The sequence below is a fragment of the Chiloscyllium plagiosum genome, unplaced genomic scaffold, assembly GCF_037043375.1.
Source record: "Chiloscyllium plagiosum isolate Xiang-an unplaced genomic scaffold, Cpla_swu_hap1 HiC_scaffold_21, whole genome shotgun sequence".
NCBI lineage: Eukaryota > Metazoa > Chordata > Chondrichthyes > Orectolobiformes > Hemiscylliidae > Chiloscyllium > Chiloscyllium plagiosum.
In genome coordinates this window covers 26,759,655-26,774,441 of record NW_028270159.1, presented here as the reverse complement: position 1 = coordinate 26,774,441, position 14,787 = coordinate 26,759,655, and the positions used below count along the sequence as shown (strand labels likewise).

Below are 14,787 nucleotides of genomic sequence, written 5' to 3'. Positions count from 1 at the left end.
CGCAGAGATTTCCCCTTCCTGTGAGATCTTTTCTTTAACCTTCTGGGATTTTTCTGATGAAAGCTAAGTGGAGACAATGAGTAAGAGTTTCCACTTTGTCAAAACCGAGTGCAGATTAATGACAGACAATTTTCGCACATACTTTGAGTGAAATGAAATCACCTTGTCATGCTTTTTGGGGTCATCTGGATTTCAGTTCTCGAGATGAGTTGGAGAAAAAAATACTGCCTCTGATCAGGAGCTCACTATTTGGGGTAGTGGGACAGGAAATTCCATGCCACTGCAGCAATTGCAAGACGTGGTTTGCTGAGAAATATTGCCCTGGATTTTGTGGTTAGAATTGAAACAATAATTGTCTCTATTAATTAAACTTCTAGCTGCCCACAGACTTGTAATTGATTTTTGTTAGTAACTTCCAGTTAACAGTGATTCTTTCAAGTATGGTGCGGATGTGTGTGTGTGTGTGTGTGTGTGTGTGTGTGTGAGAGAGAGAGAGAGAGAGAGAGAGAGAGAGAGAGAAATAATCCGGCCAGTAAATTAATCAGTTTGTGCATGCCTTAGTAAGGATTTTTTCAATCTAAAGCAGCAGGCATGAGTACGAACATTTAATTTATTGTAAGATGACAGTCAGAAGATGGAACAAGTGAGAGGAAGTGAGTTTAGGAGAAATCCAGAAACGACAGGAAGAAAAAAAACAGAAGAATAATTTCTAAAAATAAATTTTCAACCAATGACATTGAACTTGGAAAGAGTAAATTTTCAGCACCAGAGAGTTGTTAGCCAATGATTACACCGATGTTTAAATGGGCAAGTCAAACTTTTCCTATTTTATGGGTAACTTGTGGGTAAGTACTATACTTCATGCCCTGACATGTGGTTTGATACCAAGTCTCTCAATGAGATGTTGACAGACCACAGTTTGTGGGAGAGCAGAACAACTCTGACAACAACTTGCTGATTTCCATTTTTAGCTGTGTGTGTGTGTGTGTCTGTCTGTCTGTCTGTCTTTGAGAGTGTGTATTTGTGTATGTGTGCATTTCTGCATGATGTATGCCTTTGTGTCAGTGTGTGGGAATACTGGACATTTCTGTCCAATTTCGACCTAAACACTGAGCACTGATAGCTTCAATATTATTCTTAATCTAAACTCTATGCCCATGGGTCACTTTGACATCACACAGCAGCTACTTAGAAGTAAGGTTTGAACTTGTAATTATGTTTCTGAATGAAAGAACTGGCAGATTAATGTTTCCCTTTTTTCACTTCTGTTTAAGTATAATCTGTGTCGCTATCCTCTGTACCACAAATACTTTTCAAATATCTACAGGAGAGTTGTGAGTCTTCAGTTCAGTCTAGAAGCGAGTGGCATCCTTCATTATAAAGTTAGACAGTAAAGGACCACACTGTTTGTTTTAAATTTCACATACAGTCCCAAAAGAAGAACAGCATTGAAGCAATTATTGGAATCCAGTGATTGTAGCTGAGCTCTAAGAGCCAGCAAACCACCCTGCTTGGCAACACAGCCTCAGAATCATTACCATGACCTTCCCAGGGTAACAGTGATAAGCAGAACTCAGTAAAAACCTTACATTGACTCAAATAATCAATGCTTCTGTTCTGGGCTGTTTGCTGTTGTTTGGCTGGTACAGATTTTCTTGATTCACGAGGCAACTCTGACCTTTTACATCCCAAAACATGGTCAGAGTTTGAGAAAATCCCAAAAGATGGAGAAAATCAGCACCTGGAATATCTGCTGTGGTTCTCTGAAAGCGATCTATGGATTGGAGTTTTCCAGTTGCCATGTCTCCTCCCCCAGAGCAGATGGAGGATGTTAAAGTGGGTTGGATTGGTATGGAGATGCTGTGGTCATTGACTGGCATTTTACCAGTGACAGAATATAGGGTAGGCTGTCTGCTCACCCATGGGACATTCTGAAGCTCTTAAATGACTGAAGCTTGAAGACCTCTTCCCACTGCCAGTGGCTACCAGCAATGGATGGGCACTATGCCATCTGGGGATAAAGGCTGCCTGGTAATAGCTGGCAGGCTTGGATTAATGGTACTGGACTGAAGAGCTGCCAGGTCTCCAACTGTCTGTCAATTTAAAGGTAAAGATAAAGTAGTCTTCCAAACTGTAGGGCTGCTCTCTCATTTGAGTGCTTGTTTAGCATGTGGGTCACCATGCCTCAGGCAAGGGGAAGAGGTTGAGAAGAAGAGTCCTTCATGGTAACCTGCAGGAATTGAACCCAGACTGTTGGCATCACTCTCCATCACAAATCAGCCGTCTAGCTAACTGACGCCACGTCATGAAGGGGGACCTTGGAAGCCAGAGTTGCAGACATTTAGCTCCGTTGGGACCTTAAAATCTGAGGCCACTGGAGGTGGGTTTGCCCCAAATGTTCCACCCCCAATTACCACCCTGTAGAAGCTTGGCCATAGTTTTTTTTTGTCACTGGCTAGCTACCCTGTTCACTTGTGAGGTTTGGCCTGTGTACCAAGGCAACAATTTCACTCCCAGAGGAAAAGTGCCAGGATGTCAACTCAGTACATTAATCAAGTTTTTCCACCATAACCAAACATCAAGGAGTAAAATATTAAATCTCTTGGCTGATATGTTATAGACGTTGTATAATCAAAATACTCAGAGATGTCATTACGCACCTCTGCAGCAGATGGGACTTTAAATCTTGGCCTCCTAGTGTAGAGGTAGGGAAACTACTACTGATATAGTTAAAAATCACACAACACCAGCTTATAGTCCAATGGGTTTATTTGAAAGCACTAGCTTTCAGAGTGCTGCTCCTTCAGGTGGTTATGATATGTTACTGATATGTTATATTCTTATTGACGTGCCTCCATTCATCTTGTGAATTTGTCAAATAATTTAATTAAATTATTAAAGTGAATGCTTAATGTATGTACTCCTTCAAGAAGAAAATCAGATTAAAAATAAATTGAGATTAAAACAAAACTATTATCTGTATCGTTGAGTTATGTGACAAAAGGATGGCATTCATATTCAATGTATCCAAACCTTGCCCAGTATTATACCTTTCATCACAACTGTGGGAGTGTGGAGAGGTTGGGCTGTCGATGCACGATGTAAACAATAAGGCAATATTTCAAACCTGGTCTTGTACTTTGTTGTCTGAAATGGCTGAGTAATTTTTGAGTCACAGAGATGATAACTGCACCTTTATCTTTTTAATGATGTCTGACTGGGAGTTTGGAACAATGGGATGAATTCAGTATTTGTGAAGGTGGAACAGTGAAGTCTTCTATTACAATCATCCAATTCTGTGGCTGTGTTCATACCAGGCGAGGGCTTGGAAAGGGCTGGCATTCATGTTTTGAAATGCTGAACCCAATGTATGATTAAATTGATGCTATTTAGCAATATCATTTATCCTTGTTACCCGTAATCATTTTGAATTAACCCTCCTTCAACACCTTCAGCAGGATTTCAGTTGCATTTTCTAATATTTGTTTTTCCTTGTGTACAAATTAGTATATATGGAACATGTTGTTCGCCACATTTCTCTACTTAGCTTTTACAAAATTGTCAGAAATTTGCCATTCATCATTGAAAGAATGTCAGCATTTCCTAATCTCCAGCCCCTTCCCCAGTGCTCCCCCAAACACACATTCAGCCTCTTCCCCCATGTTGCCCCCATCTCCTTGAAAACAAAAGGGACGTTTTGGGAAACCGTATTGAATATGAAATAATTCATAATAAATGCTCCATTCTGATGTTTTCTTATTTATTTTCTGCTGGCTGTGCTGAAATTGCAGATTTTGTTTGCCAGGATATTGTTCTGCTGGTATTGGTTACTCTCAGAATCTTCGTCAGCTGCCAATAGTGTGAACTGACCAGTAAGTGTAGCAAGCGAAATTACTGTGGGGTGTCAGAATGGAGCTTCACAATCTCGCAGCTTTATGTGATATGACTCTATAGATTCTATAGCAGGAGCTGTCCTGCCATTGAGGTCAATGCTTACTCTTTTTTTTAGCAGGTTGGAAAAACTTCAAGATAAGATCATTAGCCTTAACGTCCTTTCAGTGCAGGCAATAAACGGGGTCCTGTCTTGTGCATCCAAGTCAGTTTCAGGTGATGGGGCTCTAGAAATCTGGTTCCATTGGAATAAAGGGGACCCAATTGCTAATTTAGGTGGTAACTGACTGTACCCTACATAGTGCAGCCTTTAGCCACATGGGATTGTTAAAGCCACTATCTTCTTAAGGGTTACTAGGGACGGGTAACAAACGCTGGTCCAGTCAGTGATGCTTATGTCCCACAAGTGAAGGAGAAATGACGCAACTAATATTGTTACATTTTATGGGAAGCTGGGTTAGAATTGGGGAGGGTGGGGGGAAGGAAAAATGGGAAGAGGCTTAAGTGGACCATAAGCACCACATGGACTGGGTGTATTGAATAGCCTGTTCTATGCCATTTCTCCTACATAACTCGATACAAGTAAGTATGCACACAGAGTGATCCAGACTGCCACTACTGTGGCATCCCCACATTTCATGATTATGACCCGACATCTAATGCCTCACTTTCCTAGCGGGTAACTGCAGCCCACTTCGCTCTGACAAATCTGCTAATATGTTCTGACATTTCTCTCTTACACCCAACTTCCCCGGAACTTTGGATTCTCAAATTCCCGGGCAGCTGAGGCTGGGATGGCCACATCACTGGTCAGGAACCAAAATGTCAAAATATGCCGGAGGGAGTGGTGGAGGAGAGGCCATTACATCTTTGAAGGGAAAGTTAGATAAATACATGGAGTTGAGGATGCAGCAAGATGATGGAAGAAAGCAGGATTAGAATCCAAGAGTCATCGAGATGTACAGCATGGAAACAGACCCTTCGGTCCAACCCGTCCATGCTGACCAGATATCCCAACCCAATCTAGTTCCACCTGCCAGCACCTGGTCCATATCCCTCCTAATCCTTCATATTCATGAACCCATCCAGATGCCTTTTAAATGTTGCAATTCTACTAGCCTCTACTACTTCCTCCGGCAGCTCATTCCATACACGTACCACCTTCTGTGTGGAAAACATTGCCCCTTAGGTCTCTTTTATATCTTTCCCCTCTCACCCTAAACCTATGCCCTCTAGGTCTGCACTCCCGCACCCCAGGGAAAAGACTTTGTCTATTTACCCTATCCATGCCCCTCATGATTTTATAAATCTCTATAAGGTCACCCCTCAGCCTCTGATGCTCCAGGGAAAACAGCCCCAGCCTATTCAACCTCTTCCTTTAGCTCAAATCCTCCGATGCTGGCAACATCCTTGTAAATCTTTTCTGAACCCTTTCAAGTTTTCCAAACTAACCCCTGCCGGACTGAATGGTCCATCGCTTGTTCTAAATTGCTGACTTCAAGCTGATATTTTCCTGCAACAGTCATTAGACACTGGTCAAGTGTATAGGCTGAAGACTCTTCTCCATCCCACCCACCCACCCAATGAAGGGCAATGCTCTGCCAACTTGCTGTCCTGTATAAAACACTGTATGCCTAGAGGTAAAGCCTTCTCCATCATGTCTGTTTAAAACCACTATCAGTCAGAAAGTATATTTATTGAGGAAGCTGAGCCACTACTCTCTGACTAGTTATCAGCCTTGGTTTGTTTGAGGGCGACTGGGGATGGCAGTGATGGGTACATCTGATGAGAACTTAATCCCACTTCCTAGAAGGAGAACATTGGAAGTGTGTCCACTTTGAAATGGAAGGCTTATTTTATTGTTGTTATGCTTACTTCATGTCTGGAAAAACTTTTACCCTGTGGACTTATCCATTCATGGAATAAATATTCACCAACCAGTTCACTACTGCTATTCTATAGTGTCCTGCCTGAAATGACCAGACTGGAAATACAGCAGCGTGATCTGATGTGTTTCGTAAACTGTGGGAACCATTTTGGAAGATTGAACAAATTGCTATTCCACATCAAGCAGTGCCAACGAATGCCTCCAGCTCCAGATGGCAACCCTGCTCCCAACACATTATCCCAACAAATTATCTTCATTTCATCCATTTCATTTGTGCCAGAGAATGGTTTACTTTCCTTCAACTCTTCCATTTTGGTGTCTTTGAGGAAACATTAACATCTGTAGAATGTGCTAATACATTTGAAGGCAGTTTTGTAGCAGGAGCCTGTTGCAAGTGACACGATTCTGCTTCAGGGTTTCAGAATGCATTTGGACATTGCTACAGTTAATAACCAGAGTCATTCATCACCCTGCTCCCATTAGAGGCACAGTCTAAGGGGACTGTTGCCCTTCCATTTGAGTGCATCTGTCCAGGTAAAAGGGCAGCGATCTGTTACAAATGTCAGCAAAGCCATCTGAAATCAGGGCACACATTGCTATTGTGGTCAATCTGACTGTGAGTTACTTATTCCTTTTTGAACTGGTTGTAAACCTAAAATAAATTGATAACGAATAACACTAAACACACAAAGGAGAGGGGAAGGTATAATAGTGAAAAGTAATACCCACTCATCACATCAATTCCAGAATTTATTTTTTATTAATTGTAGAATATCGAGAACATTGAAATATTAATGGTTCCTTCATGATATTCTTTCACTTGTGTGAACGACATGACACCTGTGGTCTTTGTAAGTTAAGGACCTTTGCACTCTTTATATAATTACATTTAATGGTTTGTAATTTACAATGGTTTGTGCAAATTGGTTGGGTGACATGTAGTGTTTTCAGTCAAAATCTTGGCACATTACTGGATGTCTAAATTATCCTTAAAAGTGCCACTGAAACTGTTATGCTGGGTGACATGAGCTGTGTTAATTGCTTCAGGTTTTGTCTGCTTGTAAAATAATCTGTGATGGAGCAGACTGCTCTTGACTGTATGAATAAATATTTACTGCTTTAAGAAGCGTGGGCATCGTGCCAGTAACTGGAGATGGGTGAATTTTAATTGTAACTTTTTGCAGTCATGTACTGCCAGCCACCCTTGGGCATACTGTTCAAAGTTGCTTTTATTAATATTTATACTTTATATTCATGTTGTTGCCTCAAGCTGTTGAGCTCTACTTCAGTGGGACACAGTTATTAGGTGATGGATCAAATACAGAGGAAGACAATATGTTTGTCTTTGAAATAGTGTTTCTCAAAATTGAAGCGAGAAAAGCAGACTAGACAAAAATGACAATTGTAATAGGGTTCAGCCATTGAGCAACTGTAAAAGCTTTCACAAAATTACTAACATTTAGCCAGTTATGAATGTGCTTTTCTTTTTCATATTGTTTTCTTATGACTATTTTGGTGGATTTTTAAAAAATAATTTACATTTCTAATATGTTTTTCTACATTGGATGGAAAGCAAAATGAGCTTTAGCTGCCTGGGCTAAACTAGTTAGGACAGTGAACACTTGTATGGATCTGTACTATTCAAGGAGGTCTTTTGTTCAAATTTAAAATGGGTTTCTAGCAGTGGAGTAAGTAACAACTGTTTTTACAATGCAACATTGTGAGTTGGCAGTTCTTTTTGTTAACCTGAAGCCTGACACTTGTACACCTGTAGATGTAGGTCATGCTGTTGTATGTTACAATAGCACTCCTTCATGTAAGCTAGTCCATGAGTGAACCTCCAAGCATTTTTTCAATAATGCAAATCGCTGTTTTATATTATTGAATAAAGCAAATGAAATGGTGCTTTGGAGAGTTTGATATAAATAGCAAACCGTGCAAAGACATCGCAGTGACATATGAGGAACATAAGAAATAGGAGCAGGAGTCAGCCCTTTGGAACTGCTCTGTCATTCAGTATGATTGTGGGGACCAACATTGACACCTCCAATTGAGGAAATGTACTCCTCCCTCTCTGTTGATGTACAGTAACTAAATATTTACAGTCAACCCCCCACCCGGGTTGTGAACATGTTCCAATCTTGAGTCCATTCGCAAGTCGATTTGTACACATCAATGCAGGACAATATAAAGCAACCATTCATAAATACAGAAAATGTTTATCTGTCAGGTATTTAAAATTCATCCTTGTATGAGATTGCATTCATAAGTTGGATGTTTGTATTCAGGGACCCCCTCTATTTGTGAACGTTGCGGATTGCCAGAATTATCCTGTTTTTATTTCATTTTTGAGTTCCCTCTTACGCTGTAAGAGTCACAAAAGGGAAAAAACCAAGGTCCCTGTTCCAGAGACTGATCTTATTTACAAGCTCCTTTTTGTTTACATCAGTGAGACATTCCACCAGCCCCAACTCCCCCACCGCTCAAAAAAATCCTTTTATGTATTATGTTCTTTGAATGGGAAAACATTATGTTTAAAACTAATTCCTCCCTGTAATAATGTGAGGGTGTTAAATACCATGAACTAGAATGAAGTTGGAACTGCCTAGCTATACAATGGGTGCCTTAGAATCTAAAATTGCAAGCAGAGTGCATGCATGTATTCCTAGCCAGAAATGCAGCACTGCCATATTGGGAAAAGCTCAAATCTGAACATCTAGGGTCCTGAAATAGTGTTATTTTGAAATATTAAATATTTAAAAATATACTTAATTCATAAAAACCCTTTAGGAACACACATCATTACTGAATCCATGCTGCCTTTATACCTGAAGCACAAGCAGACATGGGAATTTGGCAATCCCTGCAGTTGAAGAAGAACCCAAGGTACTTATCAGTTATACAAGACTATGTTTCATACTTATGAGACATCGAGAGGGTCTGATAACTGAATGGACTGCCATTGTATTTTGGCAGAAAGACCTTAGATGAATTTTCCCACTATACCTTGGTGGCAGCTGCCCCAGACTTTAGTGTGACCCTCAGGTACTCCTGGACCATAGAATGTGCCAGTCTGCAACACACTGTTGAAGTCAATGCTTTGCACTGTAAGACCAACAAGTTTCGTTAAACCAAAGAGTGTCTTTCCCAAAGCTGACTGCCTGAAATAGTGCTAACTCTTTAACACGTATACAGGGACAACTTATAGAGTCATTGTCATAGTTATCCTTGCTGTATAATTCTATGATTATCTTCTTGAAACTGGACTGTCCTGAATGAGAGAATCAGATGTACTGGTGAATAACTCTGCCTTACTGCAGTCTCCTTCCAAAATGGTGCATCTTATGTTCTTCGCCACTCCCCAGCACCACCCAAGGATATTGCTGGCCCCCGTTATCTCCCTCAGAATCGCCTCTTCCCACCTCCCTCCCAACATGTCAGTTCTATACAATTCACTAGCTTAACTTCACTGAGGCTTGAGTAGGTCAGCTGACTGATTTTATGTCTGACTGCCTGATTTTTCACTGCCCTAGCCACTGGGGTCAGGTGGCTTTTTATCTGACATTTTGTGTCTTAACTCCGTGAAGTACCAGCAGAGACCTCTGCATGTTCTTTTCCATGTTTGGAAGAGCCTCAAACTAACCGGGACACAGAACAAAGGTACATTTATATTTTTGTTTCCCCCGACCTCATCATTACTCATTTGTAACTGGCCCTTTTTATCTCAGACAGTGATGGATAGCTACATAGGCTGGTACATTTTCCAGTTGTGATGGCACCATGTCTGCACATTGCCAAGCTATCCAGTACCATTGGCCTCTGACGCAGTGACCACCCCAGGTCCTGTTTCAGTCAGGCCCTTCTGACCTGTCCAATCTGGCACTTGGATCATTCTCTCAGCCAGTTGGTGCCAGTAGGTTTGCATGAGCCAATTTCTTCCCTCCTGACTGGTCAATAAGCTTTCTGTTGCATAGCACCGTTCACAAAGTAAAGGCCTGTTTTATCCATGGCAGGATAAATGGTGCGATACTCATTGTAAGTCATGGTGGATGTATCAGAAAATGCTTGCTTCAGAGAGTTGCAGCTCCAAGATTCTGTGGAATGGTTCAGACATGGGAAAATCCTGAACTGCTATGAATTGGCCTTGAGCAGAGGCAATGCACTTCCTCATACGGAAGGAAGAGGCACTGAAAGAAAATTCCTAAGTGCTGTGAAGCACTTCCTCGCTCTTGGTTGGAAGGCAATGGCAGAGAGCTGAGAGCAGGCAGGCTTGTTGCATATGGCTGCAGTGGGCTAAAGGGCGAGCAGAAGATAAAACAAATACTTTGCAAAAAAAAACCCATTAAGTTCAATGTTTCATTCATTACTTACAAAAGGTTAATACATGCATTATTCAACAGGTTTTGCTGATTTTCTTTGCTACTCTGCTGCCTTTGAATTAATATCTGTGCACAGCATTGCAAGCTGTGTAGGAGGCATTAATTTTCAGACGTTGGGGGAGGAGCAGAAAAGAATAGTTCACTGAGCTACAGAAATCTGATTTAATGGAGAAAATGACAAGAAAAGATGTCTCGTTGCTGATTATTATGCAGCTGAATTAAATAACATTATTAAAAAAAACTGAAACATTGAAGGAAATCTAGTGCTGAGCTTGGGCTAAAACTGTGCTTAAGAGTCTCCAGGTCTCCCCAAGTGTATCTTGTTCATGTAGCCATACATGAAGGCTAGTCGCTGTGGTAAACCAGTGGGGGGGGGGGGGGGTCTCGTGCTGGCCCAGAGCACCACCTCAGGCATCACAGATGTACAGACTGAGAATATTGAATCAGTTGCTTTCCACTGTGTACTTAGACCAATTTAGAAATGAAACCTTCAGTGAATTACTAAAGCAAAAAGAAATTAAATAACTTTTACAAGCTCAGCGTTATCCTGCCAGCCATATGGGAAGATCCCAGCATGGCTTGCCTCTTCTCAATGTAAGGCTGACAGAAATAGCATCATTCTGATATTACCCACAGTGCTAGAAGGCAAGTGCATGCCCATAATAGGTGGTGTAGTCAGATTCCGTGTCAGTGCTATCATGTCAACCTGAACCTTAACTCAATTTCTTCCCATACGTAGGTTAAATTGGTTAAAATTGAATTAATGAGAATTTCAGAAATTCTGAGCACTTTTCACACATTTTGATTAACTTACTTCTCATCAATGGCCTTTTGGTTTTGCCTTCACTACAGTTCCATTGCCAGTTAGAATATAGATACAAATTACTTCTGTCGACATTCAGGGACAAGTATTTCATGGCCTGCCATCTGTTAACTAAAGGCTGTACTTAGCTTGTTTATTCTATATACTTTGATACCTCCATTCGAATAGCAGGATGTCTGCAACCAGAATAAACAGTCGTCTGCTAATATCTTCACGGAGAGGCAATGGCTGAGTGGTATTATTGTTGGCCTCTTATCCAGAGATCCATGTTCTGGGGACTGGATTTAAATTCTGCCACAACAAGTGGTGGAGATTCAAATCCAACACAAATCTGGAATTAAGAGTCTAATGTTGGCCATGAATCCATTGTCAATTGTCAGAAAAACCCATCTGGTTCACGAGTGTTCTTTCCAGAAGGAAACTGCCATTCTTGCCTGGTTTGGCCTACATGTGACTCCAGACCCACAGCAATAGAGTTAACTCTTAACTGCCCTCTGGGCAATTAGGGATGGGCAGTAAGTGCTGCCTTGCCAGTTATGCCCACATCCCATGAATGAATAAAAAGAAAACAGCTTCCAGGCTACATTCTCCATTCGAATCATGAAGGCAATGCAAGTTGCATTGCACACCATGAGAGGACGATCAGCTCTCTCCCCAGGATTTCAATGGCCCTTTCTACCTAGTTCTCCCTGGACAGTCTACCACAACTGAGTGCACATATGTTCCCATCCATAACCTCAAACTGATTCAAATTTCTCCTCCATGTGCTGCAGAGCTCCCTTGTTGAGGCCGCGGCATCCTTTCTGCCTCCTATGACATCCCATGGCAAATCTTGGACAACCCGCTCTCTCCCTTTTATATTGAGTTTCCCTTCTCACCTGTAACAGTCCTTGCCTCCTCCACATCTCCGGCTTCTCCCCACGAGACACACACACACACACACACACACACACAATCTCTCTCTCTCTCTCTCTCTCTCTCTCTCTCTCTCTCTCTCTCTCTCTCTCTCTCTCTCTCTCTCTCTCTCTCTCTCTCTCTCTCTCTGTCTATTTGACGCACACAGACACACTCACACTCACTCATTCCACTGACACACAGGACTGACTGTAGCCCACTTTTTGGACTGTATTGAGACAGTTCTCCTGAACATAGCCACCCCACACAGACGACTGACTCAAGTCCCTGGACTGTGAATGACCATTTACCTGGATTGACTTTACTGAGAGTGCTTGGCTAACAGCAGTCCCCCTTAACTCACTGGAGAACTTTGCTGTGGCCCCTCCGAGAGATCCCTTGCCATTTGGTTGCAGCACACGCAGTGTATTTCCCACGGACAGCTGAAGGTTGCTGTCCTTTTCTGGGAGAATCGAGAATCATAGTTTAATAATAACAGATCACTCATTTAAGACCGAGATGAGGAAATTTATTTTTCTCTTAGAGAGTTGCAATTTTCATTGGATTCCCTTCCTTAAAAGGCAGTGAACGCAAAACCTTTAAATGTTTTTAAGGCAGGAAGTAGGTGGATTCTTGATTACTGAGAGGATGAAAGATTATCAGGGAGATGCAGGGATGTGGAGCTGATGTTAAAATCAGAGCAGCCATGATCTTCTTGGAAGATGGCGCAGGCTGGAAGTGCTGAGTGGCCGCCTCCTGAATTCTGTTGGACTTTTTACTCCTTTCATTGAGAAAAGCCTCAATCAACAACCAGCGTGTTATCACAGATTTCTCGCTATAACCCACGGTGGCACAGTGGTTAGCACTGATGCCTCACAGTGCCAGAGACCCGGGTTCAATTCCCGCCTCAGTCACACTGACTGTGTGGAGTTTGCACGTTCTCCCCGTGTCTGCGTGGGTTTCCTCCGGGTGCTCCAGTTGCCTCCCACAGTCACAAAGATGTGCAGGTCAGGTGAATTGGCCGTGCTAAATTGCCCGTAGTGTTAGGTAATGGGTAAATGTAGGGGTATGGGTGGGTTACGCTTCGGCGGGTCGGTGTGGACTTGTTGGGCCGAAGGGCCTGTTTCCACACTGTAATGTAATCTAATCTAAAAACCCATGCCATTTGGAGCCTGGGAAGGTTCTGTCCAGTATTTGTATTTTGCTTTTATATATTTTGCTGGATATTATAATAGAATCATAGAGATGTATAGCATAGAAACAGACACTTCGGTCCAACTTGTCCATGCCGACCAGATATCCCAACCCAATCTAGTCCCACCTGCCAGCACCTGGCCCATATCCCTCTAAATTCTTCCTATTCATATACCTTTTAAATGCCTTTTAAATGTTGCAATTGTACCAGCCTCCACCACTTCCTCTGGCAACTCATTCCGTACACGTACCACCCTCTGCGTGAAAAAGTTGCCCCTTAGGTCTCTTTTATATCTTTCCCCTCTCACCCTAAACCTATGCCCACTAGTGCTGGACTGCCCCACCCCAGGGATAAGACTGTGTCTATTTATCCTATCCATTCCTCTCATGATTTTATAAACCTCTATAAAGTCACCCCTCAGCATCCGACATTCCAGGGAAAACAGCCCTAGCCTGTTCAGCCTCTCCCTATAGCTTAAATCCTCCAACTCTGGCAACATCCTTGTAAATCTTTTCTGAACCCTTTCAAGTTCGCAACCTCTTTCTGTAAGATGGAGACCAGAATTGCACGCAATATTCCAACAATGTCCTGTACAGCCGCAACATGACCTCCCAACTCCTGTACTCAATACTCTGACCAATAGAGAAAAGAATACCAAACACCTTCTTCACTATTCTATCTACCTGCGACTCCACTTTCAAGGAGCTATGAACCTGCACTCAGCCATATCTACTGCTCTGCCCTCATCAATGTTCTTTGTTACTTCTTCAAAAATCTCAATTAAGTTTGTGAGAATAGGTCTGTGTGTGTGCACATATTTCTCATTCAAGTCTCTGTTTTGATTTCATTATCAATTTTAAGTTTAAACTGCTTACGCAACTGATTAGATAGAAATCCAGCAAGTAAACAATTACCTATAACTGTTCAAGTAAAAGTCAGAAAGTGCCACTGTAGGACCTGTGTCTTACCTCTCTCTAAGCCAGTTCTAGCTCTATCTTGAATAGGGAGGAACTTCAAGTTTGGAACTGACTATACCTCATGCCACAGGCAATTTAAAATGTATTTTGGTTTTGAATATTTCTCTTGTTGAGGAGCTGGCACAGGGATATTGGACTGGATGGCTTGCACTTGCACTGAATTATTGTGCAGTTCTGTGGTTCTTGTACTCTACTGTATGGTGTTGTCATTAAAGATGTTATCATCATCGTTTTCAGAGAGATTAAATGTGAATAAAACTAACAAAACCTTGATATACTCAAAAGGGTTAAGGACTTGGCAATGAAAGGCAACGTCAACAGCCAATGGGACATTTGTGGGACACAAAGTGAATAGTAAAACTGACTCACTTCATGAACATTTAGATCTGAGAACAATCACTTACTTTGTTCTCAGATGCAGAAATAAATAAATAAAAGCTAACTCAAGGGCACATTCATCCTTTCAGCACATTTTGAGTGAAGGCAAACAACAGAATCATTAAAGAACTTTGTCAAGGGGAATAAAAAATAACTACGCATATCTTGTTGCGGCAATGGGTATAAAGATTATCAGGAAGGGTAAATATCAGTTATGAATGGGTCGAGTCAGGGAGGTTTGAGTAAGATACTAGAAAAAGAATTCATGCTTCAGAATGCCTTTCAGTTCCTCTGACTGACTCACTGCCCATGTGTACTCTACTATAGGTCACTACAAACGGAAAGGCTGTGGTGAGCATACA

The 14,787-nt window shown here is 41.8% G+C and overlaps 1 protein-coding gene across 3 annotated transcripts in view; it reads left to right on the top strand.

The window, feature by feature from the left end:
- Window positions 1–14,787, top strand: part of LOC122564836 (serine/threonine-protein kinase Nek6) — a 272,209-nt gene that overhangs the window by 67,495 nt on the left and 189,927 nt on the right. The window lies entirely within an intron of this gene.